The 6,000-nt window shown below is 48.5% G+C and overlaps 1 long non-coding RNA gene across 1 annotated transcript; it reads left to right on the top strand.

Moving 5' to 3' along the window:
* The first annotated feature begins 1,981 nt into the window (after positions 1 to 1,981).
* Positions 1,982 to 4,052, top strand: LOC146363594 (uncharacterized). The gene is made up of 3 exons (XR_014799272.1): positions 1,982 to 2,617; positions 2,755 to 2,914; positions 3,013 to 4,052. It is a non-coding gene; the product is annotated as an uncharacterized LOC146363594 (long non-coding RNA).
* Positions 4,053 to 6,000: the final 1,948 nt, after the last annotated feature.

The following is a 6,000-nucleotide window of genomic DNA, read 5'->3' as shown; positions in this document are numbered from 1 at the left end:
CAGGACAAACTAATTCTTTATTCTTTAAGATGTTTCCTGACTGGCTGTTCGTAAACAGATAATACTCGTAATTACCAGCCTGTTAAAAAATAAACAGCAATTAAAGGAGTAAAAGAAGAATTTACTGGCTCGGGGTGAAGTCAGGAGCCGGCCGCCTGTTTGTTAGCACGTAGTGTTTGTGTGGGAGACAGTTGTGTGATGCGGTAGTCGTACACAGCTGAAGGAGAATCGATCTGTTTTGGTGGAACTCTGCTGTGTGAGGTCCCGAGTTTGGGCCGGCCGTCCAGATGGAAGTCTTCACAAAACATCATCCAATCCTGAGCAACGCTCGCGTCAGTGGACGTGACTGAGCGTCAAAGCAAAGAATCGAGCTCCTGATTAGCACGTGGAAACATCCAGCCATGAATCAAACACGAGTCATGTTTATAACCATATTTTAAAGACGTTTCTGCAGGACTGAGGCTCAGTGAAAGCTGTTGGTGATGTCGCAGAGCTCTGTGTGTGCGCTGCTGTTAAACAGCTGTTTAGTTTTGTTTCTGACATTTGGGGCAGAGCTCGGTGAAGAGCCGAAGCTTTAGCGCCACGTCCACAACGCAAATAAACAACTATCAGAGCCACGGGCACAAAGTACGACTCTTTATACCAGCACAGCTGCTTTCTTCTCCAAACGTCTGAGAGGGAAACGCCTGCATACACATCAGGTAGGCTGCGAACACACCTGCGGTCACACCTGTCAGGCAGCAGTTTATACCTCCAGCAGAGCGTCCTGGGCCTGAGTGCTGCCAGCTCTGGACTCGACCCTCAAACAGAAGCTAGTCTGTAACTGAGACGTGCTGGTGTGAACGTAGACCAGGAGGAGCAGCGGTCCTGAAACGATATCAGGCTGCAAAAATCATTAAGGCCAAAAACACATTTAGACTGTGAAGGTTTGAAGATGAGCACTGACCTTCCCCCTCATTCAAAGTGCTGTTTGTAAAACTCTGTGCTTCAGATTTCATTCAGAGTCTGATCCTTGCCTCAGTCTGCGCTCTGAGATCACGGGTCTATCATAGCCGCTGGCCTCAGACGGAGCAGGTTAACAGTCGCTCGTATAAACCGCAGAGCACAGTTTGTGTCTTCCTGAGTGAAAGTCTTTTCTAGACGGAGCGAGGCCGGAGACGCGAGGACAGACGTGTTTTAGTGTCAGCGCGAGTGACGTCTTCGTCCATCTCCGAGGCTTCAGATGAAAAACTCATCAGGCTACCAGACGCAAGACGACAGTTCGGTGTCCCGAGTTTCCGAGTCCATCGCGAGTGTTTCCAGCGAGTAATAATATGAAGGTCAGCGAGAGGAATGAAGCGAGGAGGGAATGAAAACACACGGCAGTTTGTTTTATGAGGGACTCCTGCAAACCTCAAGGACGTGCACACGGTGTCACGTGAATGTTGGATTTGTAAAAACTGAAATAAAGAGTGGGTTTTTTTAGCTGTTCAGCTCAGAAACCTGAGGACTGTCCCGCTGCAGCCCTCACACCGGATTAAAGCTGATTTGTCCACCTGTGGAGGCTGCCGTCAGAGATGACATCGACCCCGTGGTGCTGACAGCCCGAGGCCCGACGTTCTGCCCGTCGCAGCAGGTGTCTCACCTGCCAGAGACGCCAAAGACGAGCCGAGCTCACGGTCTCTGGCTGCGATTTAAAGGAGGGGAGGAAAGAGAAGTGCAGTGGAAACAAGGCAGCGAGAGTCTGGCAGCTGACGCGTGTAAATCGGTGCTAATCTGGTCCTGCGGCTTTAAAGAGGGAATGAAGTCGTATTTTCTCTTTGCCTGCCTTGCAGAACAAAATCATCAGAGTTCGTCTGCAGGAGGCTGAATGTAACTGCACAGTAATCCAGACCAGACCTGGAAAAGTGTGCAGAAGCATCAGCATCGACACAAACACCAACCAGTCCACATAAAACACCATCAGATTGAAATAATAATGATTTAGGATGCGTGGGGAGTTTTTTAACCTCTTAAGCCCCAACGCCCCCTGATACGGGGGCAAAAGGCAGGAGATCAGTTAGGCTTCGGGCTTAAGAGGTTAAAGTTTCATGGGCTTTGATGCTTCCTGCATCATGTCATGGTTCAGTTATCATGTTTCTCTGAACCTCACAAAGTGTGTTTTGTTGCCTAAACCTTTATAGAACCACTAGGATCTCTGAGTGTTTCCCCAGGTGGGCGTGGTTCTCCTCCCGTCGGGGTGCCGGGCACACCTGTGCTCCATCAGCTCACAATCAAAGCCAGTATTTAAGGAGCAGCTGCAGCAGCCTCTCCTCACCAGACTGCCTGCTGCTTTCTGATGGTAGCGTTTGTGCGCCGTGTTGTTATCTCAACGTCTTGACTCTCCTGTGTTGACCTTGTTGTCTGCAGGTTACCTTGGCCTGGGCTCAGAATCCACTATGTTACCTGTTTCGCTCACCTGGTCCCTCGTTGCCTTTTTGGTCCCTACGTCGTGGCTCGTGTCTGAACCTGACCTTCAGTACCTTCAGTTCTGCACGAGCCTGCCCTGCTGGACTCTCAGACCCTGGAAAGGGTTCAACTGCACGGATTCACCCCGAGCATCCTTCCCCTTGACAGGACCAGTGCTCCCCGTTCCCCAGTAAGTTATCACGTGTCACTCCCACTAATACACCTGCTCAATTATCAGCTGACCCTGGTGGATCCACAGAGGTGCCTGTTCTCTCTCTGTGATCACCTGATGCTCCAAACATTTGTGTTGTCTGCGTCTGAGTCCAGGTTTTACTACGGCCGGCGTGGACCTCGATATTTGTAGCTGACGGTCACGTCGGCACGTGCGTGCATCCATGTGGGCAAACGTCATCGATGATTTCACAGCTTCTGTTTCCTGCCAGCAGTGACGACACTATGAAATCATCCAGCTGTTGTTGTTTTCTGGGTAATCTGAAGTCTGGGCTGGCGCTGGAAACTCTGTCGTTGTTTTGATCACTCGGTTTAATCAATGTGGAAGTAACTCTATCTAATTTTCACCCACAGTGGACGTAAATCCAGATGTGGTTTGGTTTTCTGAAGATGATGATGATGAAGTAGGAGGAAGGAGCAGCTCTGGCAGTTCGAGCTGCAGTGGAAAAATAAAAAAGGAGACGAGGATTTTATTTGACGGTAATCTGCAGAGCCGCACGCGCATCCTCTGGAAACGTCCTCCCAATTCCGGTGGTGATGCGTGAGGCGCTGCTGCTGATTGGAGCGTTTAATACGAGCAGATGAAAAGACCGGAATCGTAACGGGATGGGTCGAGTTTAGCCCGGAGCCGGGCCCACGGGATGGAGACGTTTATTCCAGCCTGAAATACGCCGCCATGATGGAAACGAGCAGCTTCTACACGATGACTCAGAGTGAAAGTCACAGTGAATCAGGGATTCTGGGAGAAGCTGGCAAGCATTTGTCCTAAAGTAGAGACAGATGAGACAAACTGGGAATACTGGGAATATGAATCTGTGACATCAGCTTCCTCTCTGGGTTTTACTGTTAGAGCCAACCTGCACATTAAACACGTCAAAAACATTGAATGATAAATCTGTTAACTTCAGAATTAAATTTCAATACTAAACAGAACTGAAGAGATGAACCGTGAGTGTTTTTCCTCCTCATATTCCAGCCGTACACATACAACACAGCTCTGCTAAGGACACTGAGTGTCTGTCACAGTACGTACACTGTTCTAGTCTGATCACAGCACGCCTCCACTCCTGTGGATATGTTCACAGCACATCTGTATATAATCTGCTCTTTGCACTTCTGATTGGATGCAAACTGTGTCTGTATTTCTACATGTGGACTAACGATACAGCTGAAAGTCTCCTCCCCTCAGTTTGTTGGCGTCAGCCTCCGAAGCTAAAACTAAACCATGTCTCAGACCCGGTGACTCGCTGGTCAGTGACAAAGCTCACGGGAACCTTTAGCTGAATAACTTTTACCTCGTGCATGTAGGGAGCAAAGCAATCCCAGCAGTCCCAGTGCTTCTTCCACTCAGGACGGCCTCACTGCCCCGATCTCTGCACCTAAGACTGCATGAGTGTATGTGCTGGTGACAGATCCACTGTGTGCAGGTATGCACATCTCCACATTCGTAGTTAATATGAATAAGACTGGGACTTAGTCGGTGTGTCAGTATTACAGTAGATCCCAGCAGCATGAATGTCAGCGTCCTTTCAGTCAAACTGATGCTGTGATGAGGCTGGTGGAGTCTGTGCCCGTGTGGGACTAGTTCGTGTTACCGCCCACTGTGGACCGACTGGTTCTTCGGGGTAAACTAACTGTGACAGGATTAAGTGTTAACATCTACGTGCTGTGTGTGGGCTCTTTGATGACTCGCGCGTTTCCCTGCTGCACTTTAAAGAAAACCGAGGCCTGTGCGGCCATCGCTGGATTCCCGCTGCTCGGCTTTGATCAGCGTCGATGGGAATCTCTCATCTGGCCCCAAATGTGCTCGCCAGCATCGTTTTAAAGATGAGCTCCAAATTTATAAAAACAGAGTTGTTTAAACTGTTTGTTCCACCGTAAAACATGCAGACAGATTGAAACAGACTTAGTAAATGTATTTTTCCACCTGTTTCTGCTTTACCTGCTCCTCCACAGTCTCAGCTGTGCTGTGTGATTTTAAGGCAGCAGTGGGCTCTGATGGGCTCAGAGGAGCCGTTAGCAGCCGTGTTTCCTGTGGAGGTGCAGGGAGCTTTAGCTCAGCCAGATGTTTAGGTTGCACTGATGGCTTTTACAGCTGTGAGGGAAATATGCATTGCTAATGTGACCCAGCGTCCTGCTGACTTCTGTGTGTTTCTCTTTAGTTTAACATAACTCTGCTTTTTGTTCCTGTCACACACAACAGCTCAGCTCTTTGTTTCATGCTCTGCAGCATCAAGTGAATCTGTTTGAGTTTCTGAGTCTGTGAAATTCAAACTAGCCTCTCCAGCTGGAGGCTCGTTGGTTTATTTTTTATTATAAATATACAAGAAATCTGAAGTTTGTGTTTCTTCATCACAGGCATGAATTTCACTGTAATTCCTGGTTCCACTTCCCTCTGCTGCACCTGTGATTTCCCCAGCTGTGTCCACTCCCACTAACCAGCCCTGTGTGTATTTGTAGCGATGTCTTCACTGAGGTCACTGTCAGAGCATCTGATTGTCTCGCTTACATTTGAGCCAAGCTTCAGTTTGAAGACTCTTCATTTAGCTGTCTTTGGATTTTTGGACTTCAGGTCAGATTTTGGACTTTTCGGGTCCACAGCATGACGCTGCCTCCACGGTGTCCTGAGCTTTGAAAGCCTCACTCCTCCAAACGTAGCTTCTCACTGTGTCCAAACATCTAAATCTCTGTCTGACCATCAAACTGTCCAGAAGGCTTTTGGCTTGTTCGTGTGGACAGCTTCAGAGTTCAGACGAGCTTGAAGGCGCCGATTTTGGAGCAGGCTTCTGTTTCTTGGTTGGCACCTTCTCGGTCCATGGTGATGTCACACTGTGGACCGTGACCTGGTCTTCCACCGTTTCACAGCAGGCTTGAACATCCTAACAAGTTTCCTCTCATCAGGTTTTGACAAAGCTTTGAAATGGCTCACAGAGAACTTCCTAAGTGCGTTTCGTGGTTTTCCCATCATCCTGGTTACTGTTCAGTGAGTGCTGCCAATCAGAAACTCCCAGCTGTGGTCGATCAGGAGTTTAAAGGCTTATTAAAAGGTCTGAGTGAGTGTATGTGTACCTTTGACCCTGCAGATGACAGAAAGTCGTAATAAGCTCAGAGTTGTTTCTGCTGCACAGTCACTGCACTCTGGAAACCGTTCATAGAAACCATTAAAGCTCCAGATTAGAAAGCCGCACGGACATTCATGCCCATGATGAGCAGATGTAAACATCTGACCACAGCTGGATCAGCTAACATGAAGTCAAACAGCCGCATGTTTTACTTCAGACTAAAGCACCAAGTTTATTATTTTAGGTGATTTCAGTAAAGCGGCCGGACACTTTATCATTG

The sequence above is a fragment of the Perissodus microlepis genome, chromosome 22, assembly GCF_051167445.1.
Source record: "Perissodus microlepis isolate ML-2025 ecotype Zambia chromosome 22, ASM5116744v1, whole genome shotgun sequence".
NCBI lineage: Eukaryota > Metazoa > Chordata > Actinopteri > Cichliformes > Cichlidae > Perissodus > Perissodus microlepis.
This window is presented reverse-complemented; position numbering and strand designations above follow the sequence as displayed.